The sequence below is a fragment of the Symsagittifera roscoffensis genome, chromosome 8, assembly GCF_963678635.1.
Source record: "Symsagittifera roscoffensis chromosome 8, txSymRosc1.1, whole genome shotgun sequence".
In the NCBI taxonomy this organism is placed as follows: domain Eukaryota; kingdom Metazoa; phylum Xenacoelomorpha; order Acoela; family Convolutidae; genus Symsagittifera; species Symsagittifera roscoffensis.
The window spans coordinates 40306848-40334772 of NC_087069.1; the positions used below are offsets into that span (position 1 = coordinate 40306848).

Here is a 27925-nt window from a genome sequence, read left to right on the forward strand (position 1 = left end):
CTTGTCGAATACGAAGACAGTTTCGACATGAATACAGAAAAAGAAAACTACACCCAATGGCTATATCTCACTCAACCACTGACAAAAACTCACATGTCCCAGTAAAATTTTAAAAGAACAGAGGAAGAATTGGTGGAAAATTAAAACCACAAGACACAGACAGTACACGTTTACAAGAACTATCACTAATGAACAACACTCGTTTTGGCGCAATTCACTATGACATACACCTAGACAAGAAATTAGACTGTACAATTATTAGAATTTTTCAAGAAATGTCTTTAACAGAACTTGAAATCTTACATCAATTATGCCAATTTGAAAGAACACAAATTCTACAATCACTAGCACCAGCAAAACTCAAAATCCCTTATGCAGGATATTTACTATTCGGTAACAGATCAAATTTTATTGAATACGAAGGAAACACACTATGGTATTACACTTGTACCAAAAAAGTTCCCTATACCTTTTTGAAGACAAAAGATGCTAAAGAAGAATCCCTATATACTAAAAAAATTAAAGTAAATTTTGTTGATACACTCTCTAGGAACTTATTTTTGGGATACAGCAGTCCCATCTGGATCAGAAAACAGCCACAATGTAGTACAGTTAAGCCCTGACAAAGATTGATACTACCTTCTCACACCATACCCTACACTTATGCAGCCACCAAAACAATTTTTACCAGAAAGCCTTAAAGTTATTGCCCGCAACCCAAAAATCGATTTACAATCGATCGGCATATAGTCTAAATCCGACATTCGACACCATATACGTTCACAAGAATTTCAAGAATTAATCATAAAATTGGACACTATACAAAGACATTCCATAGATCAAAACCTACGCAAACTTGCAGAAACAGCAGGCTTTTCAGACATCTACGCACAAGACTACAGCGGATATTTTACAGATATAAAAGATTACATTTACCTAAATTGTGGAAAATACAGACCAAAAGATATATCACCAATAAAAATTTTTAGCTTCGTAAATTTGAAAAACGAACTTCTTGCCTTTCTAGGAGGGCACTAATACATCTTAGAAAGATTGACTATAATATACGCAATGTTTAATTTTCTTGGATTTCTTTTTTCTCTTCTAAAAGGAAGCTACAATACATGCGCAATTCATTCATAAGACTATATATAATCATAAATTTTATAACCTCTCTCAAAATACACCTTATGAACTCTAACCTAGCACTGAGGAGCACAACGTCATTAAAGCACTTGAATTGCTTTGGCCATTTCTTCAGACTAAATACATCATCCGTTTGGTAGCTAAATTACTAACATCATCAAAGATCATCCACGAAGTTTTCCCGAACGGAGTCTTCACCAACGAATAGGTAATATGAATTAAATAATTTACTAATAAACCTGAAAAGAACTAAATGTTCTTTATAAATGTTTTCCCTTTTTCTATATTTTTCACAAGCACGATCATCAATCATCTACAAAAAAGAAAAACGAAACAAAAAACAGAGATTTTTTTTCTGGAACCATAAATTTTTATAAACCAATTCAATAAATGAAGCAATAAAAATTTCCCATACAAAGCAATAAATTAATATCAAACTTTTTCCCCCATGCTGTAAATATTTTTACAATTGAAATCAAAATTAAAATTTCAAACCCCAAATCAAGCAAAGAAAATTAATAATTTCAAAGTAGTAAGTTATTAAAAATTGTCTATAAGTTGAAGCAGTTCAAACCTTTTCAAAGACGCTTCTTTATAAGTTTAAATATTCACTCGCCCACAATTTCTATCCACAATCGCACAGCTCGCCCACGAAGAATTGTTTAAAATAATGAATTTGAGTTTAACTTTCACTGATAACAACTCTAACCAGTTTGAACACGTTTCAAATTTTTCTTTAACCCGGTTAGAAAGGAACTATATAATAGTCCAAACTAACCAACGCAAGCTTACTAAACACCGCAAACCACAACTTAACAGTGTGACTAAGGAAAGAAAACCCACAGTACCCAAACTGGATTAACACCAGCTTAGAACTGGATAAATTATTCTTTTGTAGTATACTTTTAAGTCTGAACACAAAAGAATAAAACACTGAAAAAAACGAAAGACAAACCCAAAATTAACAATTTGATTTTTGAGAAAAAAACACAACCTAGACAAAAAAGGTAAAAACCAGTAATGAAAAGGCATGAATACAGCACCGCAATTACAAAACCTAAGCCATAACCATCCCCAATCCATAGTAGCAAGAAATTTCGGAAATATAGCTCTGACAAACCTTATTTCTTCAAGATCTAACTATCCACAAAGCCCAATTCAACACATCATAACCCAACAACCTAAAAAAGAAGACACATACGAACAAATTGTTTAATAAACCACATATCACTAATTTTCGTTCTCAGAACAACCATCTTTTCAGCCCACAATGAGCCGCCAAGTTGGATCACTCCACCGCTCAATTTCCTACCCAGCCAACCTTCAAAGCAACCTCCCTATCATCCCTTTTTTTCTTTCCCCCCACCTCAGTTGCCTCATGATAACACTTCATCCAGCATGGATTCAGACACTAATTCAAACACCACCCTATATAATACTATTTCCCAACTCGATGACTCCGTCTTGAAACCCCCGACGAATTTGATAACTCCGAACCCAGCCCACCTATATTTTCCCAACCTCCCTTTCAACCTCTCCATTGCCAATCAAAATTGAACCCTTTCCACTCCCTCTTCTATTTCCAACGTAGCACCCCAATTTTTCCCTTAACTAGTGACCTTTCCGACAACAAAGCTCTATACATACGCAAATATCTCACGAGATTGAAAATTTAATCACACAGCAACAACAATTACAGCACCCTCAAACACTAACTATTCACCAACTCTCACAATCTATATCATCAAATCCATCATACCTAACTCCCTCGTCAACCCCATCCTCAGTACAAACAGAGCCTACCGTACCTTTAAAAGAAAATTCCCCAACACTCCATTTCCCTCTAACCCAGGAACATCCAAAACATTTGTTTCTCATCCCCTCCACACTAACACCAAAGAATTTCTCCAAATATGTTTACTTTTTTTCCCCAGTACACATAATTTCTTTCAGATCCCAATGACGAAACCTCAAATTATGTAAATGAGCTTGTGTTTTACCCTACACTTTCATGGTCATCATACTATCACTTTACTAATCCACTATCATTAACATTACATAAGACCCCTCATGACAACGAACAAGGCAGCACTCAATACAAGTAATCACTCATCAAATTCACCGCATCAAAAACTAACGAATATTCTATCGACCACTATAATCATAACATCATAAGACCTAACAAAGACATTTACCTAAATGACTACAAATATGCTAACCCACAACTAACCGAAAATTTTTTTAGAACACTATATGTTTTCACCCTCAACACCTTAGACAAAAAGGTAAAAACCAGTAATAAAAAAGGCATGAAAATTGAACACAAACAGGACCCTCCATAAAAGAGAGCATACAATTATACCCTCACTACTGGCCTAACCCACCAAAGAGGACGACCTGAGCATGCTCTGTAGCCGGCCGCACCCACCGTGCTACATCCACGCTTTGTGACCCACAACTCTATTTTTGACGAGTGTTACTCAAGTGTGAGTAGCTCTTGAAAATAACCGAACTAAACAATAGCGCTTTTGCGATAAAAACTAATACAAGACCATGACTAAAAACAAAATTAACAAAGATTTGTAAATTTAAATAATACAATGCAGTATATAGATAACATACAGCCCAAATACGAGCAGCAATGAACCTGACAACCCAATCACACTCCAACTAAGGAATGGCAAAACATACCTGACATGCTGCCTACAGTCACTACACTCAACGGATTTAAAGTACGACTTGACATTGCAGCAAAGAAAACTCATTGCATCCGAACGAGGGCCTTCTCGATGTTCAAGTATACGTACAGATCCAAGTCACCAGGCACTGCATCCAAAGTCGAACTACATGCCATTCCCGAACGAGAATGAGAATAGCAATGTTCCTATCAACCAGATAACACTCATCACAACTGATCGGAAATCATGATACGATCTCCCGAAACGATCGTGATGACAACTCTTCTTCCAAACCAGAAAAAAGAATATGCTCGCAACCTGTAAAGAAAAACACCATCATCTATCCTCCACTACAATAGATCACTGAAGAACTAAAAATCTCTAAACCCCGGATGGGTGGAACCAGATCTAAACTAGTATTTATCATTGGTTGTTATTATGATATTTTATCTCTATAAAAAATTGAATACTAACCAATCATACTCCATCAAACTAACAACCCACTTATTTGTAAGTGTTGAAACTACTTGTAGTATCAACACCAGAACAATTTGAATTAAACTTAGAATACAGTTGTTCTCATTCTGGAACTAACTCGCATAAACCTGTGTACACTAGATCTATTGAGACTATCAGATAAAAGAGTAGTATTAAGATCGGTATAAGACTTAGAAGTTGCACGAATTTATCCGGCCGAAAATAAGATAGCGTGACGAGCAGACGGTTTACTTTATCTGAAATTACTCTATGAGTGTAGTACTTCATACATAACTCAGTTTTTTATCAACAACTCGCATGCGGTTCGGAATTTTCTTGGGAAAAAGAGAGCTTTCATAGGGTTTTAATGAGAGCTCTAAAAACCATTCTCTTTGCCCTATAAAACTCGAAATGAGTTTCATAAGATTTTTGAAAATACGCTACCTCTTCTTTGATCAACTTTCTGCGCATGCCATTGTTGATAATATCTAGCTATGTCTAATAGAAACAGCAAAAGCTCGTAAGTAAGGGTTGCTATAATATATTGAGAAAAAAAACAATTGTTTTTCAAAACAAGAAAAAGCATGTATCTGCAAAATTAGCAAACTATGTATAACTACATGACTATGTGACTAAAAGAACAGTCAATCAGTTAGTTGCTTTTGAAAACAAATATATTTGTTTCATGAATACAGTTCAATTAAATACATGTCATATATAGACACTTCGTTTCATTGATTATATAGTTTTATAGTTTGTGCCTGGTTACACATAAACAGCCCGTACCGAACTTTTTGGCCATAATCATATCTGATCATTGTAAAATCATGCAAAATTCATGTCTGTAACAGATATGCAGCATGTCTATATTCGGCATGCACATACCTGCATCAGACCTGCATCAGGTGTGCTAACTGAAGATATGCTCACACCTGCAGCATGCATGATCATGCCTGAACTGAACATGCTCACACCTGCAGGATGCATGATCATACCTGAACTAAACATGCTCACACCTGCAGGATACATGATCATACCTGAACTAAACATGCTCACACCTGCAGGATACATGACCATGCCTGAACCGAATATGCTCAAATCGTTATCTTCAGTATTATAAGATAATTAAAGAAATGGTTAAATTGTAACAACATCATAAACTCAGCTTGATAATGTGACACTTTACTTCAAATTTTAAGTTTTTTTTTCAGATTTTTTTTGACATTGGTGAAGTTTTTTGTTGAAAATTTACTGTAGCGGTTAGATGCATCTTTCTTTAATTGCCAGCAGGGAGTCGTTGGTAGCGGGGCGTGTGGATACTTTTCTCTGTTTCCTGTCAACATAAGCTAATTGTTAGTCAAAAATTCATCACTTTAAATAAATGCTTAACAAATAAAACTAGACAAAAATCATGCGTTAAAAAGTAGTCGCATATTTGTTGTTAATTTATTCAATGAGATTAGTAGTATCAACCAATCAAATCTTTTTAATTTATTCGCAATTATTGTGGCTACTGGTTTGCGAAAATTTAAAGATTTTTATGTTCCAATCAAATTTTGCAAAAATCATGCGCTAAAAAGTAGTCGCACATTTGTTGTTAATTTATTCAATAAGATCATCAGTATCAACCAATCAAATCTTTTTAATTTATTCGCAATTATTGCGGCTACTGGTTCGCGAAAATTGAAGGGTTATTGGCCAAAAAATTTTGTGACGAATTGCTTCAATTCAATGCTTTATAGTTCAAACCGGGGATTCTTAGTTTTTTCGACTATCCCTCCCGTTGACCCCCTGAAATTAACCTGAAGTCCTCTTTTTTGGGATGTAGATGCGACATAATTTTCTTCATTTGAAGATATTTGACTCGAGGAGGTAAATTTGGATAAGCTCATTTCAAACAAAATCTGAAAAAGTGAAATTTTTAACAAGAAAGACCAATTAGTCAAGATAAGAAGTAATGTATAAATAAATATGAATTTGTCAAGTTTTCAGTCAGTCGTTATCATGTCTGCGACAGGCATGAACATGTTTCACTCAGGTCTGATCATGTAAGATCCAGGTATGACCACGTCTGTAGAAAAATACGCATGCTCACTTGTGAACAGCCCTGCATAATGGGGGAACAGTCCTGAGAATATTCTCTCCCCTGCTAAATGGATGATCAGCCGTGAAATGGCACAAAAAGTTCAGTACGGGAGAGTTTTATCAAAATGTCTTGGTTACAGCCGGCAAGAGATGCAGTCGCGGAAATCAAAAATTCGAAAACGGAATCTGCTTCCTTGCAAGGCTTTCTGAATTTGTCTGACTTTTATGTTAAAAATGACAGCAATTTGGACACTGAATTCTGCAAGGAGATGGTTCGCTTGAATTTCATTGGGTTAATCACATCTGCTGACAAATTAAATGCAAATCCAGTTAAAAAGATTTCTTCGAGAATGCTTTTCAACATGAGTGGCGAAAGTATGGAGATTTGCAAAGATATTTTAGATAAAAAGTTTCATCTTCAGCTTGTAAAAGCTCTGAAAAGCGTGTCTGTAGCGGACGCCAATCGATATCATCTGAACGAAGAAGTTCATGGTGTAATTGAAAGAACGTTGGGAACTTTATTCAATGTTCTCGAGAAAATCCCCGAATCACGAGCAACCATTCGCAAAACCGGGATATACGAAACTCTGATTGAATTCCTTGATTTATTGGACTCATCGCTAAAGTATGCTGTCATTCTCCCCTTGCCTTATCTTATTGATTGGAGTTGCAAGCAAAACAATCAGGTGCTTAGAAACAGTAAATCAAACATAGGTTTTTTGTTAAATGATATTGGAACCTGATCTAAACTACATTTTATGATTGGATAAATTAGATATTTTACCAATGTAAAGTATTTAATATTAACCAATCATGATCCATCTAACTAACAACCCACTTATTTGTAAGTGCTGAAGTTACTTGTAATTTCAGCACCAGAGAGATTTGAATTTAACTTAGAAATTAGTTGGACTCTCCCGAGCACTTCAGCAGCCGCAATAAACCAGTATACCCTAGATCTATTGAGCCTAGCAGAGACTAGTTAAACAACCTGAGACTAGATAGTATAAGAGTAAGATTAGGATCGGTATTAGACTAAGAAGTTGCACGAATCTATCCGGCCGAAAATAAGATAGCGTGACGAGCAGACGGTGTACCCTATCCGAAATTACTCTATGAGTTATACACTCCAGTCCTAACTCAATATGTTGGCTCAATTCACTAAGGAGTCTGACAAAACACAAAAATTAGCAAAAGGACTATTTGGATCACGAATTCAGTTCAGAGCTGACGAATTTCTTCAACCTCTGTCATATCTAGCAAAAAACAAACAAAACTCAATTGAGTTGTTAAAAGAAGGGGTAATAGCAAAATGTGAAGTCATTTTGATACGAGCAGCTGTTGAATCGTTCGATGGTTACAAAAGTTCAATGTCTAATTTGGGATCTAAGTGGGCTCTTAATCTGCTTGATTGCATAAGTACCCATGGAATATGCGACGAGCTGATCAATTTCGATGAATTGCTCTTCAAATATCAGTCACACCCAATACAGGAGATTGCGGAAGTTGCAGAGACGCTGCTAAAAAAGATTCAACTCAAAGGTAATAAAACCAGCCAATTTGGCGTACTAGAACCCTCAGCCCATTCAAATAAAAATTTCAAATTACCCTTTCAATCAAAAGCAAAAGATAGATATTTAATATGGTCCTGATTCGTTGACAACTTGAATGATAATACTGATAACACCGCAGTATCTTATTTGTCAAACTTGATAAAATAATGTATACGCAATCCTAAGATCCATGGTTACCGGGTCAGAGCTTAATTTCTCCATTGCAACAAAAATCTGTAGTGCGTCATGACTATCAACATTTGCCAAAAACAGCAAAAAAAGTTGCGCTACTTGGCGAGGGCCGCGTATGAATTTTTGTGACAAAGAAACACTTGTACTTTTTGGTATTAAAAATAGTTACTTTTGCCCGCGTTATCGTCATTGTTCCTGGGCTTGAAAAAAATCACCTTTGTTCTAGGTGTTCCAAGTTATGCGGATTTGTTTCGAGTTTCATATCATATAAACTTCCATTCCAACAAAAGAAAAACTTTTTGACCGATTGTTGAAGCAAAGCTCGACAAAAGCGTTGAGAGCATTCAAACATTTTTCTATTTTCAGCCACAAAAGAAGCAAGTGACGATTGCGTCGATTTCCCAGAACCTGCAACGCAAAGCTTCGATGAGAAAAACGACGAATTAGATAACCTGGAAATGATCTTGACAAATCCCGCTGATGTGATGCAGAGAGCTGGCTCCCAAAAACATATTATGATTAGTTATTGTCACCAGCAGAAAGCAATTGTGCGTAATCTTTTTGACGATCTTCGTAAACAACTCAAGACTCCGATATGGATAGACGATGAAAAAATGCATAAAGGTCAAGACATAGCTAATGAAATGGCACAGGCAGTAGAAAATGCCAGTTGGATCATCTGCTGTTACTCGGATGCTTACGGAGCAAGCGAAAACTGCATGCTAGAATTCCAATACGCAAACTATTGTCACCCAAAGCAAATTGTCTACGTTTGCGTACAGGAAAACTGTCGACCAAAAGGGAAACTTGGCCTTCATGTTTCAGGCAAATATTACTTTGACCTGTCTACGCCGAACAATTACAAGCAAAACATCCCGAAACTTCTGGAAAAACTAGAATCGAAATAACCTTCCGAAGCAATCTAGCAACCGGACTCTGGTTCATTCTTAGAGGATGAACATCGATATATATCTATCCTTTTCTTTTTCATTTGCTGTTACACCGGATGAAACCTTTTCAAATTACCCTTAATAGCTTACAATTAAATTTTCAATCGCCATTAATGGCTCAAGTTACTATCTAGTGTTTCGGGAAACTTTTACAAGTCATCATAACTCATTTAGATAGTTATAAAACTTACCCCAGCATACGTATACCTTTTGAACTGAAAAAAAATAATCATAAAAATTGTGCATATGATTTAATAACTAAGGTACAGCTTTGGCATTTTAAACCAGTGTATATAATGTTTTTAAAAAAATGATTTGGTACGCTTAAAAAATTATGGCTTTGGAAAACGATGCTTCAATATATTTCAATTAAACGTGTAAAAAATAGCCTTCGAAACTGTAAAAATTTATAAAAAAATCCAAGTTTGTCAAAACTCTCGATAAGTATTCGTCAATTAGGAAGATGAGCGCCGTTAATAGATCAATTGACCTGACCAACTTGATTATAAAAACTGCTTTTACAATTTGTATTACTTTTTAAATTAACTCCATATTACCTCAGAATCTTCGGTGAGCTTGTGCTTAACACCTGCTTATATACCATATTTTGCTCACAACTGTTGTATTTTGTGTATCAGGAATTAAAAAACTGTAAAATATCTCAATATATAATTTATGATAGTCATAATTATATTTTCTTACGTATTATTTGATAACTAAAAGAAAATTTTGTTCAAAATTGTTCTGTTTAGTTAAAAAGCTCTTTTATGTTTCAAGAAAACACAAAATTTCAAGCGCGAAGTTCTTAGAAGGGCAATCATTCGTAGAAAGTGACAATTCGTAACAAAGCATTGGCAAGTAGCATACGCGCTTGCTCCGCTGCGCTTTCATCAGGCACGAGAAAAATACTGTGTGTGAATCAGTATTACCAGTATAATCTACTGTTATGAATTGTCACTTTTTACGAATTGTTGCCTATTACGAGTTGCCGCTTGTTACGAATCGTTGCCTCACGAAAGTTACCCGTGTCGAGGCGCTCGATTCATGTTTCGACTCTGAAAGTCGAGCACGTGCAGTTTTGCGACTGAAATTCAGCGATTGAAACGCAGATGAAAGTCGTGCACAAAGTGAAAACATACCCAATTTCGGTCGAGAGAGTCAAAACATGGTTCGAGCACAGTCGAAACATACCACATTTCTGTACAGAAAGTCGAAACATAGGTCGAGCACAGTCATAGCATACGTCGAGCACGGTCGAAACATAAGTCGATCACAATCGAAACATATTCGATTTCGGTCGAGAGAGCCGAAACATAACTCGAGCACAGTCGTTACCGATAAGAAAAAAATTGTCACCACAAAGACTGGGTCAAACAAAATAAATTTTTTGTTGGGTCAAGAAAGTCGAAACATATCAAAGTTTGGTCGAAAAAGCCAAAACATACCGAAACGTGGTCGAGATGGTCAAAAAATACCAGTTTTTGGTCGAGAAAAATAAATCATAAATCGAGCATCTCGACCAGGGTGTCAGGTAAAAAAAAGTTCTTCAACGTTCAATTGATCAACTGATTCCAGTACGCTCGAAACAGTTGAAAACAAGTAATCAAAGCACTTATTATATACCTTTTTAGAACTAACCAAAATTTTTAGAACTAACCAATCATGATTCACTACTATAATTTATGATAAATTGTAAAATTGAAACTATTCATAGTTTCAGCCAGATAAAGAATAATTTAATTTCGAAACAAGTTGCCTCTTTCTTTCCTCTAACCTCGCAAGAATACCAGTATATACTAGATCTTTTGAGACTAGGAACTATTAGAGTGAGTAAGATTGGGATCAGTATTACACTAAGAAGTTGCACGAATTGATCTGATCGAAAATAAAATGGCATGACGAAAATAATATTTCCAGACGGTATACCTTATCCGAATTACTATATGAGAAAGCCACCCGGACCTAAACTCAATGCTGATATCTTCTCAGTTTTGGTTCTCTGTTGTCGTGTCTATGCGTTAGAGAAAGTCGAATTTTGGCTTCTTCTTCATTAATATGTCTAGAAAATTTATCACACCAATCTGTCCGGAAGTTGGAGTTGGTTGCATTTTCATGAAAGTAACTTGGTTTCAAACTTTTTTGTTAACTTTTGGTGAACGAAAGGTTCCAACTGCTTTGTGTGCATGTCATGACTGTGCGTGCGTCGGCGCTTAGGTTATGTGTCTAGAGCTGAGGATGTAGGGGGTTCTTGCAGATCAATGAGGGTTCAGGATCTCTTAGCGATCTTGAAGAACGCCCCCACAGACACAAGGTTCAATCGTTCTAGGGACTTATCAGGGGCGGATCTAGGATTTTCTCGAGGGGGGGGGGCGGATTTCCAAAAAAAAATCGAAAATTTTGACGACCTTTTGTTTTTTTAGGTCGACCAAATTCATTTTTCGAGCTCTCTAAAAGCACTTTTTTGCAGGCAAATTTTTGAAAAACAGTCAAAAAGCCGTTTTTGAGCACTTTTTGAAAAATTTTGACAAAAAAATCGCGTTTTGTTTGGCGCGCGCTCCCCCCTCAAAGTTAGTATATATTGTCGCCAAAGACGCCTTTAGAAAAATTTTAGGGTCGGTCGGCCAAAATTGGATTTCTGAAGAAGTATCAAAGGGGGGATCCTTTGGGGCGGCAGGGCGTCGAATCCCTGAGGGGAGGGGGGGCGTCCGCCCCCCCCCCCCCCTAAATCCGCCCTGGGACTTATGTAAACTTATGTTCTAGGCTTTCGAAGTCAGTTCAAATCACAGTACGAAAAACATCAAGTACTGAGATATCATTTTTCCTTAAAAAAACGCTCGTACGAAACTCGGCTTTTCTTCTGATGGACATGCATCGAGATCTATGCATCAAACACTTTAACCGGAATGACATCTCCCCTCCCCACCTAAAAACTTCAGTGAGCAATTTTTTGCTAGTCTGGCACCAATTATTTATTAAGCGGTTCAAAACTTTTCCTTGGTCACTCAGTTCTTTTTCTACATGGGGCCAGCTATTTGGCACAATGCCTAGGAATTCACGCTAAATGATCCTAGTTCTGCCGAGAAGCAGACAAATGAGACCGATTTCAACCAAAATGATCCCAAATATATCACGGGTCCCCAATGCGTCTAATTTTTAATAGAAGGAGATGAATGAAATTATCTTCTAAAAATCAAATTAACCCAGGTAATATTGAAAATTATAGTTCTCATGTAATGTTTTGAAACGAGGCATCAACAAAAAAACATGACAGTCACAGGAAGGCTGTGCAGCAAAAACTATATTTTTAAAGTTATATTGTACTATTTAGAGTAATTTTTCATGACAAGTTTTCCGCCAAGACGTTAAGCTAGCTTTTGAATTGAGCGAAAACTTTCATTAGGCTTACTATTTTTGAGCGCGGACGTCCTTATATCTCAAAAACTTATTTGGAAACAAGATTACGACCCAATTACTCTCGAGTGATAGTTCGTGTCATTTAATTAAGCCCAAGTCTGAAATATGTTGACTCCAAATCCATTCAAGTTGTTTCTGTAGTAAAAATCAATTTCGCTAAAAATTCTAAACTAATTAGTTACAAAAACTTCTAGCTCCAAAGTTTGAGTTCAAATATTCGACTGCAATTACCATTGAAGCGGATAAAACAGCCTGTTTTCGTCAAAATGGATTTCTTAATTTTGTCCCCATTTTGGGATGGGAAGGCGCTGAATGAGACCAATTTTTATCTCGAGTTGTCCCGGGTTATCACGTAAGAAGAGACCATGATGGAGCCCAACTGCGAGCCATATGCGTGAAAATTTGACCAAACAATGGGTTCTGTAAGATCCAGTTTTTGCTTAGAGAATAGAGAGCTTACTATTATGAGATAAATAAAGCAATATCGTCAGGTAAAATCAAAACGATGGAGGAAACGCGATAATGCGGATGCCACATGGCAGTTTTATGTTTGTTGACCTCATTGCACTATGTACCAAAATCCACAGGCGTATATTTTAAATAAAAATTAGTACTGACTCCAAAATCTCTATTTATTTCACTTAAATAAACAAGACTGCTCGTATCAAGGCGAAGCCCTGATTGTTCCGACTGCCTTAGGTTTATGGAGCAGCAACAACATGAAAAATTAAATGTAATGAAATAATATGAAAAAAAATTCTAAAACTTGAAATTTTTTATGAATGTCATCCCCCCACACGCCATTTAAAGTAGAAAAGAATAGATTTCGCTCCTTGTAGCAAATCAATTATGGCAAATCAGATTCTTTCCACCAATTTGTAACAAGTTCTAAGATGGATTAAATCTCCGCTCGCATGTTAATAGCGCGAATTATATCGCGCGTTAATTGTCCCAAATTGGCCAAATAGGCAATCTTTAAACCCCATAACTTACACAAAAAGTGGTCACAGATGAAATATCCTTTCAAATTTAAGCTCAAGACAACAATACCTTTTGAATGATATTAAAAAAGTTTCGTCGAAAATTGCTAGTTAAAAAGTCGAAACTTGTCTCAAAAAAACCCAACCCGAGCACAAACTTTCCGTTACTTTCGTATCGAAAGTCGGAACAATAATAAGCAATGGTATTTGTAAGTTCTTTAACCAGTGGAGTCCATTGCTAAACGATTTCAGATTTTCCCACTTTGACCTAGATTTTGAAAATAACAAACTAGTTAACTTGGACTGTCCAAACAGAATTCTGTTCGCAATTCGATCGTCTTCAGATACAGAAATTGCCAATTGCGAGGAAATTTGGGTCTTTTTACTTATCAATCTAAATTCATAATATTCGAGCTATGAAAAACGAAAAGTACCCGCTCGGTTCTGATTGGTTGAAATTAAATAAGACTTCGTTGTTAAGTTTGAAAAAACTGCTCGTATATCTTGGCGAAGCCTTCAATGTTCCGACTGCACTTCAAAAAGTTTTTGTTTGAATAATAATCGAAAATATTTTTAAAAAAATGTTCTTTTTTCCTCAATTTATCCACCAATCGCTCAGTGAAATACAAAGGGTGTATTTATTGTCTCGTATTGGTTTAATGAGACTTAAGTGCTGGCTTCAATTCAAATTGGAACGCATTAGTTTTCCGCTTACGCGTGTTATAAGAAAGCCATATATTGCGCGTTAGTTATTTCAATTTAGACAACCCGGGTTTACCTACATAAACCGAAAATGCTTATCTTACAATTTCATACACCGATAATGCTTATGATACAATTCCATACATCAATTATGTGGAAAAATGCTTATCATACAATTTTTATAGAACTTCAAAAAATCATTGAAAAAAGATTTGAACTAGTTTCTGCGGCTATTTGAACCAAATAAAACAGCCTGGAGATGAAAAAAAAACTTTTCTTTTTTGGAAAAAAATGGTTTATCATACAGTTTCTAAATATCAAAACTGTATGACTAGCCTTTTTTTGATGACGACTTTAAATATATTTTTAAATAATATTGAAATTGCCCCAATTTTTTTGAACCGCAGATCGAATTTTGTATTGAAACAAAGGTTTTCAAAAAACAAAAGTTTTTGCATGCAACTTTTAAGTTTTTGTCTGCATAACGTAGTCGTGGATACACAAAAACTGGATTTTTTCCGTTTCTCTGGATTTTTTTTTAAACAGGCTACAAACTCCTATTCTTTTTGTATGGCATGTTTACATATGGCATGTTTAAAACCTTATGAAACACAATGCTTTTCATTTGGAGTCTAAGAAGAAATAGGTTTTTTCTTAACTCTCAAAATAGTTTTTTTTTAGCAAAGGGGAAAAATTACTATTAGGGCGTGTCTACGATTTCATATCGACTGACCAGTTTTTTTTTCAATTCATGAGTATAAGCTCTGTGAACGAATTATGTAGCACCCTTGCCGCATGATTGGGCGTAGATGTGCAAAGTGGTTCAAAATTTGAAAACTGTTTTTGTGAATTAATTTATCGCATTTCAGAACGGGTTTTTCCACGCATTCCGGACTCTGCCAATTGAGCTCTTAAAGTAAAACAAAATCTTAGTTATCAAATCTAAATGCCCTGCACATGATAAATCAACCTAATTGTATATTAACGAGAACTCGGGCTTTCGGAAGGACAAACTCTGAAGAAACAAATACAAATCACTTGTCAACCTAATACGAGCCACTAAACCACTCCATACTTACAACTAGTGAGCCCATCGAATAGCTGTTTAAATCCTGCTTGATAAAAACGGATATTCTGAAAATGTCTGGAGTCTAATTTTTTTATTTTTTTATTTTGTTTGAGAGGCTTTGGAAAATTTTTCATTTTTTTTCAAAAATTTAGCTTTTCTCAAACACTACTCATCCGATTTTCAAAACGTGGTACCAATTGGAAGTCCGCCCATTACCCTGTGTGCCTGCATAATCCACTAGTCTCTTTTTACTTTAACTCACTTTCTACAGCCCTCTGAAAAAAGTCGGGGGGAATTTTTGACCCATTTTTTTATTTCTCAAACATTACACTCCAAATCTGAGATTCTGGGTTCAATGTATAAAAAGGTTGTGGGAAGTTCTCCTGTATAAACGGTTACGCCTAAATTGCTGTAACACAAAAAGTTATGGCCTTCAGAAAAGTCAATTTTACGATTTCTGTTTTCTGAAAAACTATCGTCTCAAATCTGAGATTTTGGTTCAATTTTGTAGAACTGGTTATGGGAAGCGGTTACGCCCATTTTTTCAAACACAAGAAGTAATGACCCTCGTAAAAGTCAAATTTACGGTTTTTGACTTTTGAAATTTTTGACTTTTGTCGAAAAGTACCCTCCTAAATCTGAGGTTTTGTTTTCAACCAAAAATAAGGGTTGTGGGAAGCTCCCCTTTTTCATCACCTAAGCCCACATTTTGTAACGAGAAAAATTATGACCCTAGGAAAAGTCAAACTTTCGATTTATTGATTATTTAAAAAAAAATTGACTATTCTCAGAAACTACCTTCTAAAATCTGAGATTTGGCTTTCAATGGGTAGATCGAGTTATGGGAATCTCTTTTGCATAAGCAGTTACGCCGAATTTGTTTATACAATTTTATGACCCTCAGAAAAACATTGTTTTTATTTCTAGTCCGTATTTTGAATCTTTTTTGACATTTCTCGAAAACAACCCAATCTGAAATCAAGGGTTTAATAGAGTCAACAGGTTTTTGGGAAGCCTCCGAGCAAAAAATGCATCGCCTTACAATTTGTACAAAAAATTATGCATCAGGAAAATTCAAAAATGACAAAATTTTTCACTAATATTTTAATTGAGCAACAACTAAGGTTTTGGATGAAGCCCAGTTTTTAAATTTTTGAAATTATCTATTTCATCCCACATCAGTACAACAAAATCAAAAAATATCAAACAGGTATCTAATTTAACTGGGCCTCTAGTGAGAGAACAGTTTTTTTCCTAAGGAATTGTCAGGTTTTCTCGAAACGTCAAAAAATTACATTTCGTGAGGCTTTTTTCCATTCGATTTTTCCATGGCAACTTTTTAGGTCACTTTAGACGCATCGGTATATCATGCACGTTTCGTCGGGATGCTCATATCGAATTTTCCATGCTGACAAGCGACAGCTTCGAAAACTCTTCTGCAAAAGAAACCTCTGTGTTGTTCCTGTAATTGTGTTTAAGATCAAGGCTGTTGGCTCGATAACTGTTGATCTTTCTCATCTCATATATACAAGCGCATTTGAGAAGGGTTTTGTACGACATCTTGTTGGCAATTCGCACAAATAATCGCAGCAAAATCAAAATTAGAAAATCACCGCTCTGAGCAAGTTTTGCATCTGGTTCTATGAACAAACTAGCATGCTGAAATATCCGTTTCAATTCTTGATCGCCTCTACTATTGTGTCTAATGTGTTGTTCCATGACATACTTTTTGATTGTCCCCTCCCAGTACAATAAAACACATGAAACATTGTCAGATGATATGGTTGTGGAAATCAGGGTTTATGTTTTCATTTGTATAATTGCCTCATAAACTCTTATAACAGGACAAACGGTTTTTTTAAAATCTTATATGCAAAAATTTCTTTTAAAAGAAAACCAAAATCAAAGTTCTGGAGAAGAAAATTGAGAATGAAAAAATAAAATCATTTGAAATAAAGTTCTGCCATTTCTACTCTGATGGAGTCCAAAAGATTAAACAGTGAACTTAATACAAGCTAAACAAGCAAAATGAAGGCATTTAGGTGGTATACAATAATTGTTTCAAAAGTTGCTTTGATTGCCTTTAAATCGAACAAAAACAAGACTGCTCGTATCAGGGCGAAGCCCTGAATGTTCCGACTGCCTTTAAGGTTTATGGAGCAGCAGTAATAACATTAAAAAAATTTAATGAAATAAAATAAAACGAATTTTTTTTTCTAAAAATTGAAATTTTTTATGAAAATCATCCCACCCACACGCCATATAAAGTACAAAAGAGAGATTTCGTTCCTTGTAACAAATCAATTATGGCAAATAAGCTTCGTTCAACCAATTTGGAACGATTTATAAGACGGATTAAATCTCCGCTTACGCGTTAATAGCGCGAATTATATCGCGCGTTAATTGTCCCAAATTGGTCAAAATGGCAGTCTTTTAACCCTCATAACTTCACGAAAAATGATCACAGGTGAAATATCCTTTCAAATTTAAGCTCAGGACAACAATACCTTTTGAATGATATAAAAAAAAATCCGTAAAAAATGGCTAGTTAAAAAGTCGAAATTAGTGTGAAGAAAAAAAAACCCACCCCGAGCACGAATATTCCGTTAATTTCGTATCGAAAGTCGGAACAGACTAAACTGCTGAAACAAATTGAGATTTATTTTCCGGCTAAAAAGTTTTTTCTTGTAGGATGCCTTGAATCTGCTTTGTTTGCTTTACTGTTTCTCATAATTGTCTATTTAGTTCATGGTCTCGATCAGACCCGTCTCCTTGTCATTCGCCGACCGCATTCTCCAAATTTGAAATGAGCTCACTCACATTAAGCTTCTACTTAAGAAAAGAGTCGACTCGTAGTCCTTCAATGGAAAGTTCTGTTGGCGTCTTGTTTTTTTTTCTTTACATCGTCTGAAATCCTGAAATCCTAGAATCTGGACAGTTATGGCTCAAACAGCTGTCCCTCATTTCCAAAATAGCTGTTCCTAATTGAAAAAAAAACAGTAAGAATCCTGAAGGATATGATGAACCTGCGAGGAATAACGCCACTGGGAAATGTCAAAACAGATTGCGAACTAACAGGCGTTTTTTACGTACAACTCAGAAGTCATTCGACCGAAGCTGAACTGGAAACCCGTGATCAAATTGCTGAGACAAAATTTATCCGCTTAGAACACAATTTCTTTTTAAGTCAACTTAGTTTCTGTAAATTGTCCATGGCTATATGATACCCTACAATAAGCAGCCGGATTTTGCTAATCTTGAAACTTGTTTTGATAATACACAGATCACCTATCAATATCATCGATAACAGTCCTGTAAGCTTGCAACAAATAAACTTTGGTGAAAAATGTTCTAATTTTTATTGATATTGAAAAGGCATAGAATCATCTTCGGTGCACAAGGTCATTGTGTTAAGAAGTCTGTGACGTCACACAGCTTATCTGAAAAGGGATAAATGTTGCGAGACCATTGTGTCAAATGAACCAATTCGTATCCAGTTGTTTTACCTCAAGGGAGAAACCTTCAACATGGTAGCAGGAGGTAAATTAAAAATATTTATATCTTTACAGGATGCCCTAAGTTACTGGTGATATATTTTTGCTTAACGATGTGTTAGTTTAAATTATATTGTTAAAAAAGTGGATTACATTGGTTACGTATGTTCGTACACGGGGCGAATGTCAGATATTTATTGTCGCTGATAGAATGATCTTCAGTGCACAAAGTCATTGTGTTAAGACGTCTTTGACGTCACATAGCTTATCTGAATAAGGATAAATGTTGAGAGACCATTGTGAGAAACTAACCAACTCGTATCCAGTTGTTTTACCTCAAGAAAAAACTTCAACAAAACCGAATGACACGCAGAAGACTGTGGAACGAAAGAAAGATAAGTACGATCAAAACGAGAAAAACATCGCAAATGAATGAAGACGACGAAGGAACACCGATAGGGGACACTACAACACAATTCAGATGAATTCTACAGACGTTTGTGGGGAATGCCGAGGTGGGTAAAGGCAACAGTAATGTAGAGGATGCGGGAGTAGAATTGGAAAAGTTAAAACGAAGGTTAGAAGCATTGGAAGAGAGAGAGAGAGAGAGAGAAGCAGTGGACACAAGAAAACTAAATAGAAAAAACATCGATAATCAGAGTGAAAGATGTAAATGTACCAATTTTAAAGTCAACAGTAGTGGAAAAAAATCGGAGGTGGAAGAAAAAGTTACTGTGGAAGAGTGAATGTACGCAAATTCCATTGATATGCAGGCACTACATGACATTACGAATGGGATAGCAAACGCAGAATTGAACGAAGTCGTTATTGAACGAAGTCGTTACGATGGATCGAGACGAAGCAGAAACCGAATCTGGAATAACCAAAATAATTGACATGCTGGATAAGTACTTGACACCAAATCCGTTTCTAAAGTTGGCCCAAACTTACAGACAATAGAAAAGATGTGAAAAAGGTCCGGAGATAAGTTGGGATGAGTACGTAAAGGGAATGAAGCGATATAGAAGGGAGATGAACGAAGCTGAAATGACAATAAATGACAGAGTATTTTGCATAGCGCTCCTAGAAGGATCCAACCTAGACGAAGCAACAAAAAATCACATAGAAAAGATAGCCCGAAACAAAGGACACTGGGGAACAGAAGTAAGAATGGACCCAACCGTGTTGGAACAGACACTGTGGAGATTGACGGTAAATGAGAACCAAACCTCTAAAATCCTATTCAACCAGAATCACAGAAAAGGATACCATATGGGAAAGAGGGGCCAAAAACAGAGAGGAAGAGGGGGTTACAGATCGGCAAAAGGAAGATCTGTTCAGCAAGGAGGATTTTTTCGATGCGGGTCATTAGATAATTGGATGCGAGAATATAAAACAAATTCTGGAACGAAGATGGGAAATGGAAGAAGAGGTGAACAAACATACCTAAAATAAAGTGCATCAATCGAATTTTGCGCAGACTGATGAGTCCATTGAGGCGTCACCCTGTTATTTCAGGGACCAAGGGGAGATAGAGGAGGGGAGAGAAGAAAAAAGGGATGATGAACTTCAACTCGACATAATTGTAGATTCGGGAGCGGCAAGATCAACGATGTCATTGAAACAATGGAGAGAGATTGAGCAGAGAGTTACGGCAGAAGAATGAAACAATTAAAAGAAAGAAAATCCAAACAGAAAGCAAATTTAAATTTTGGTGAGGAGTAATCACAGCTGATATTGTGGAGTTGTTACCAAATAGGGCAGCGAGAAGTTTTCTAACAAGAAAATTGAATGTGTTTGATGATGACATTCCTCTAACACTAAGAATACAAGCGTTTGAAAAGCTAACAGTGACCATGGATTTCTTAAACAACCTAATGTGTACCCCAGAAAAAGGGTTTAAACTAACCAGATCGGGCTTGGGACATCGAATATGGAGAGTAAAACTGAATACACATAAGTTGCACATGAAACAACGAATTAGAAAAGTAGAGAAGATCTATTGGACGGAAAGAATCTGTAATGAGGAGGTGGATAGAAAAAGAATCTACAATGAGGAGATTGATAGAAAAAGATTCAAAAATATCCATCTGAGATTCGGCCATGCAAGTAAAAAAAATGCAAGTAACAACCTATGAATTAAAGATACAGATGAAGTAATAGAGAATGTAATTGCGAACTGCACTGCCTGTAACGAGACTGGAAAGTTAGCTAATATCAGAAATTTATTGACACCTAGGAGTAAAAAATTTGATGGTTCGCTGGGCAATCGACCTAGCAGAGTGGAGACCCTAAAACAACTGGATACGAATTGGTTAACTTGTCACAATGGTCTCTCAATATTTATCCTATTTCAGGTACGCTATGTGACGTCTTAACGCAAGGACTTTGTGCGTGCACTGAAGATCCTTCTATCAGCCACAATACATATCTCACAAGGCATTGATTTTTTCATGGGAAAATTTTTTTCGTTAAAATGGCTAGGAAAAAGTCAAAACTTGTCTGAAGAAACTTCAATCGATTCTAAATGTTCCGTTTTTTTTCTTGAAAAGTGGAATGAGTACTTAGTTTGGAAAAATATTTACTCGTAGTATAACACCAGCGCTTATTTCGTAAAAAAAATTGATATTCTGGTAGCATTCCTTCGTAACTTAAACTAGGCAATTGAAAATACAGCCTTGTCTCGGTAATTGCTTAATTGAGACCATTTGTACGCTAATTGTTCCGGTTCAATTCGATGCTGAATATTGGCATAAACTAATAGTTTGCTCATCGAATACAAAAGAGGGCAGGAATTTGTCGAATTCAGATACTTACCAAACAAAATAAATTTCAACTAAATTTTTTAAACGCAATGAACTACAATAAATTGCAACTAATCGCAGCTAAAGAGCAAAAATAAAAGTTCTAAACATAAAAAATCACCACAATAAAAATCATTCAGTTTAATGGAAGGTTTCGCATAAATTTGTTGAAACTTCCAGTTTTAACAGAAACTAAAGCTGAGGAATTCTAAGTAGAAGCTAGTCGTATCGGATGATTCGACTGAGTTCGCTTCGTTTCTGACTGCCCGAGCCATATATCGGCTCATTGTTGTTTCGGTCGAGTGATAAGCTTCTTGAGGGTCTCCTGGTCTGGATCATAATCTTCATTTTGGGACTTCCAAATAAGGAAGGTAGAGAGAGTGTTCTGACGTCATCGAGTACTGTGGTGTTAGAGTCGCATTTGAAAAGTACAATTTGGGGTTCGAGATTAAAAGAGACGTTTTTTCGTCTGCTTCCAGATTGTCTGAAACATGCAAAAAAGTGATAACAGATTAGGATCGTGTTAACTATTTCCCTCTTTTGCAAAATTTACCATAGGGGGGGGGGGGTAGTAACCAAAATCCGATGATAATTTCAATGGACTTATTAAATATTTCAAAAATCACTCTGAAGATTTGAGGCTCCAAACGGCTGACCAATTTTTCTTGCTGGCTTTCTTGTATATTTTCAACTTGTTTGTGTAGTTAATATACTATTTCAATTTGATACGCCGACACAACTAATCCAGAAAAAATGAAAGCCCTCCCGCAAAAGTTCTGACAATTTTTGAGTTTTTCCCTGAGAACAAGTCAAAAAAACGAGACGCTAGAGCAGGGGCGGATCTAGGAATTTCTTGAAGGGGGGCAGACTTTTTTTAGTTCGACCAAATAGATTCTCCGAGCTCTTCCAAATCACTAAAAAGACCCTGTTTTGGGCAAAATTTCTGCGCCGCAGGCAAAATTTTCAAAAACAGGCCAAAAAAGGCGTTTTTAGGGACTTTTTGGAAAATTTTGACCAAAAGAAACGCGTTTTTCCGGCGAGCGCTCCTCCCTCAAAATTAGTACATATTGGCACCGAAGACGCTTTTGCTTTTCGAAAAGTTTTAGGGTGCATCTCCAAAAATGGGTATCTCAAAATAGTACAAAGGGGGGACCCCTTGGGTAGGCAGGGGGTCGAATCTCTGAGAAGAGAAGAAGCCAACGCCCCCCCCCATCCGCCCCTGCGCTAGAGAACTTTCAGTCAAATTCAAAAAAAAACGATGGACAGGACATCAATCAGTTTGGCGCTATTATTTCAAATTGAGCCTCGAATGTATCACATTATATTATGGTAGTGAATTTTGCATTTTAATTTGCAAGAGTTGTTTAGTTAATCAAACGCCGATGCTTTTAATCTATGTTTAATCCCTTCGGTAAACAGGATAGGCTTAAATTCAGTTTGAACTCAGGGTAAATTGACCTCTAGGCGAACAATTGAGTTGCAACGTAGAAAACGCCTTTTGGCCATAGCAATTACTGCGCTTTAAGTTCTTTCTTGGCGACCAGAAATAAAATAAGCCCCCTCAAAATATAGCTGGAGACCCTCAAATCAATGACTTGTCAACTTATAACCATCAGTCCAAATCGAGAAAAAAGCGTATTTAATTGAAGCAACTCACGAAGATTTGTCGGTCGGACAGGACTTAGTTGAATACTGCGAATAAGCCGAGTCGGAATCCGAATCCATCTCGTCGGCGCTTCTCGTCTCCTCAGTTATGCCAACTACACTATTCGGCCGTCTGAACCGAGAACTCAAACTATACTTCATCTTACGTGTCTTCGCAACTGTAACTCCTGACAGACAGTTCTCATGGCCACAGTGGCAACTGATTGCCTCATTTGTTGGTACTTGTGAAATCTTTCCTGAATGCTGATTGGTTGAAAATCTATGACTAGATTGACTATTTTTAGCAGCTATTTGAGAACTGGATTCGCTTAAATTAAGTCCGGGTATTTGTGAGGTATAAACGATTTCCTTTTCCGGGGTAGAAATTGTCGATGATGACGCTGCGTCCTGACACTCAAGATCCGGGTTCGAATCCGGCTCGTCACCAGGTGGTACTAATTGCACTTCAACATAGTCGAGTAATTGGTTTGTTTTGCAGAGGACAAATTTTCGAATCGAAAACGAAAACATTCGATCCATTTCTACTCACAATATTGCAAATTAACTCTGTTTATTGTTTTCAGTTAGTTATAACGGGCGTGGCTGCGGTAAAAATTATGTTACTGGTTATTAGAACTGACATCAAATACGATTTTATTTATAACAGATCTCAAAGCTAGTTGAAGATTAATCAATATGATCAGAATTTGTTATGGCGCATTTACTGAAAAGGTGTTGACTTTTTAATCAGTTAAAGCGTAACTGATTGGTTAATAACCCGCAAGTAAAAACTAATTCGGGTCAACTTTATGGACCGATTGATTGGCATTAGCTTACATAAGTCGATATTTTGATATTTGGACTTCAACTTTTGGGATTAAAATTAATGAGTAGTTTGGACGTGAACAACTAATTTTGATTTAACGAAGTCAAAGGTAATGTTAATAATAGCTATTCCTGCCGATTTTAGTTATAAATGTTGATATAAATGTCTGGGTATGAGCAAAGGTTGGCTAATATTTGAACCTTCTTGACTTTTTTCAGGCCATCGAAACTTATGGGCGAATTAAATCAAATATTTAAATTGCAGTGGAAACTTTTATTATATTTTATAAAATATAAAATTTCATATTATCGAATTCGCCAGTGTGAACACGCATAAATGAATTATACTCTGTGACGTAACTTACGCACAATCGGTGTGAACAAACAATTCTGAATTATACTATTACGTAACTTATATCATCTCAACGCAAAAAAAATTCATTTTGTTCAAGTGTAAGTGTAACTCAATATTTGTTCACGCCAAGTTTAGACTTCGGATTAGGCAAGAATCTAACACTACTACAAGCGTTGAACTCTAAAAGAACATGTTACAACATAAATTGAACTCACTCCATCTTATATGATATGGTATCATCTTTTAATTTGTTCACGTATTTTATGGAACGACGCGCCCTAATGGTCCAATTGAATATGACCACCCCCTGTCATTAATCATCGTAAATTCGCCGATAAAGTTTCGCACTTTGAACCCAAAACAGTCCTTAGCCCCAGAACATTAGATTGGCAAATTCAGTATCGTCAATGCTGATTAACGACCGCTAGGAATGGTGATTTCAAAATTCAGTGCGACCTTAGAAAACCTCAGAAATATACCTCATCAGTTAAATTTCAGATTTGTGGAAACTAGTTCAATTTGAGTTAATCTCAACCGACATTAATTAACTGCCTGATTCTCTCAGCAAATGCTTTTTTACCGAGTTTTTATATAATGAGAAAAGGTTTTTCTTCCAGCAACTCCAGCAGAATTCAAAATAATCTCGTTATTGGTTGAAATAAGTATTATGAAAATGAACATCGGGAGCGGAAAGTACAAGACGGGTTTCACTGACATTTATTACAATCCATGTTTTAGCCATTTCGACCAATTATTTACGCAAAATTTCCAGTTTCAAAACAACATTCGGGAAAATTCTGCTCCACTTTTCCGCCAATTTTTCCACTCCTTTTTGATTTCAAAAGCTGCAAACAGAACATTAATGATGACTTTATCATTCAATTTTCACTTGAATGTTCTTTATGAATTCGAAAAAGTTCAAACAAAATTTAGCACAGAGGCGAAGATGAGTTGCACATTGCAAACACAAGCGAGAAAACTACCAAAAGCTTCCCTCAAACCTGGAAAAAAAACAAAAACTAGAAAGAGGCCTCGAATTAGTAAAACTTTTCCAATGTGTCGGAATCGTAAATGCGGTTTTCGGTTTTATGATGTGTGGCAACAAGTTCTCGATTCTCCGCCACAGACCATTGAAAACTTCTTAATACTAGTCACCAGTAAAGCAGCAAAAAGCCACCAAAAATAAACAAGACTCACATATATAGGCAAAGACAGCCAATTAATCCATATCGAATAATTTTTGAGAAAGAATGGAAAAAATATAAACTTTTGACAGAATCAAAGATCAAGAGTAAAAATTGAGTCGTACAGACTTAATATGATCGATTAGCTAGCCTCAATTCGACTTGAACGATTTTCTTGTCCGGGAGTATTCGCCACGCATAAACAATTCGCGATGCGCTTTCAGTATTAAGAAGCTTCAAAACGCTCATGATTTAGTCCAGAGCATAACCAAATTGGCAATTTTCAAATTCTCAGAACTTTAGAAAAAAAACTTTTTATCTTTGATTTCATGGAGTCAATATCTTTACTGGGCATAAAAAATTTTTGTCAAAAAATATTATTTCGAGCGCCGAAAAATTGACTGAAAAAAAAATCAACTCAAACATAAATATTCTCTTTTCTTCTAGTCCGAACAATAAAACTACTCTTAAGTGCGAATTAAACACCTGGCCAGTAGATTAGGAGTTTCACGTCCTTCCATCAGTGCCACGATTGCATGACAATCAGCAAGCACTATGCTCCAATACAGCGTAAACGGATGCCATGAAATTTCCTAAGTTACAGATCCACCAATTGAGCAATTTAATTTATATATACTTACAGGCATTACTTAACACGCTTAGAACTAGAGCTGCTAACACCAGACGTTACTTGTTTCAAATCAATTTTAACCCACCTCAAACAACGGTTTACTATTCAAGAAGTGTCTATGATGTGAAAAAGCAACAAAATAACCTTTTGTCCAAGTGAAAATCTTGAAAAAGCTCTATGACATAAAAAACTCATAACTCATTTTGAGAGACAAATCAGCAGCCCACGCCTGTTTTCTGTCAGTAATTTTGATTTTCGAGAGTAGTCTTTAAACAAAATTAGACAAATGGAACCAAAAGAAAAGAAAATTCGGAACCTACGAGAAAAATTATCGGAAGTTATAGAGTTGCTACCAAGTCCTCAGAGTGCGCGTATAAATTTAAAATATGCCGAGTTAGTAACTATTTTCAGAATTTAAAAAAGCTGATAACTCGATTGGTTTTAACGATCAAAATCGTTGTTTTGTTCTCACCGAAAATTTGGTACGGATAGGTTGACCCAAATTTACTCTGGAGCTTGAGTGTAATTTGAGGGTAAAAGAGCAGATAAGTTTGAAAGTTTTAAAACCTTTCATTTTCACCATTTGACATCTTACTTTGCCTTTTTTTGAAATGAACAAACAAAGGAAGAGTTTTTGAGGTTTCAGGCAAAACTCAAATTGAGAGAACAAAAACTTAATTTAAAAATTCAAAAAAATCTACTTGAATATTAAAAATTAACGTTCGTTAACGCATAATCAAATAAAAAAACATAGCCAACAGCCAGTAGTGAAGTGTACACCTATGCAAAGAATCTTCAAACTTATTAAAATTTTTACTTTAATTTCGAAAACTCGAGCTTTGAGGCCATTAAAAAAATGGCCTCAAAGCTCTGAAATTCAAGAACTTGCGATAGAATTTTCAGATATAATTAACACAGTTGAGCAAGGTGGATCAATAGGTAAGTTTATCACTCCACTGGAAGATCTAAAAATGAAAGGCACTTTCAAAACCAGAAGTAGTTCAATTAATTTCGCGCCATTACACTTTCGTAATCGTAAAACGTAATTTGCCCTGCTTTTAACAATTTAATTTTAATTTAACTCAACATTAAATCAAAAGTAAGACTGCAGATCAAACTTCGTGTTAATCACTATATTCACTGACTCTCTAAGTGGAGTTTGCCTTTCTTTTTCATGAAAAAGAATGAGAAATTGACAGTCAAACCGCCAAAAATCTGAAAAAAAACAATCATCACGACTTATTACATAGAAGTCATCACTTTTATGACAGTCAATTGACGTAGCTTTAAGTTAGCCTGACCAATACATAATTATTCCGCGGCTACTTCACAAATAAAACTACAAGAAACGTGTTTCACGCCTTTTTCACAATGGCCCTCTGGGATATACTTTATAACTTATACAAGAGCTTATCACTTGATTATTAAAAACGCCCATGGAAAGTCCAACCAAAAAATAAAAAAGATTTCAATCTTTTTGCTATAAGAAACTGGACGACATTCATGTATCAATAGTAACACATGCACTGCTTTTAAACTTCTGCCAAATCAATGGGAGCTGCCTAGTTAAAAAACTATAAATAATAATAAATTGACATTCTTAATTGAATTTATTTCTAAAGCACACAGATATCTACAACTATTCGACTCAATTATTACTGCACATAATTTATTATCTGCTGCTGTGTTGCTTATTAATTTTAATAAATCAGTCCAATTATTAACTTGAGCTGAGTTGAGCA

At 35.9% G+C, this 27925-nt stretch overlaps 2 long non-coding RNA genes across 2 annotated transcripts; both read right to left on the reverse strand.

Moving 5' to 3' along the window:
- Positions 1-5426: 5426 nt before the first annotated feature.
- Positions 5427-6490, reverse strand: LOC134853312 (uncharacterized). The gene is made up of 2 exons (XR_010164338.1): positions 6104-6490; positions 5427-5634 (listed from the first exon to the last, which is right to left on the reverse strand). It is a non-coding gene; the product is annotated as an uncharacterized LOC134853312 (long non-coding RNA).
- Positions 6491-21524: 15034 nt separating this feature from the next.
- On the reverse strand, positions 21525-24423 carry LOC134852930 (uncharacterized). The gene is made up of 2 exons (XR_010164304.1): positions 23202-24423; positions 21525-22028 (listed from the first exon to the last, which is right to left on the reverse strand). It is a non-coding gene; the product is annotated as an uncharacterized LOC134852930 (long non-coding RNA).
- Between the last annotated feature and the right edge of the window lie 3502 nt (positions 24424-27925).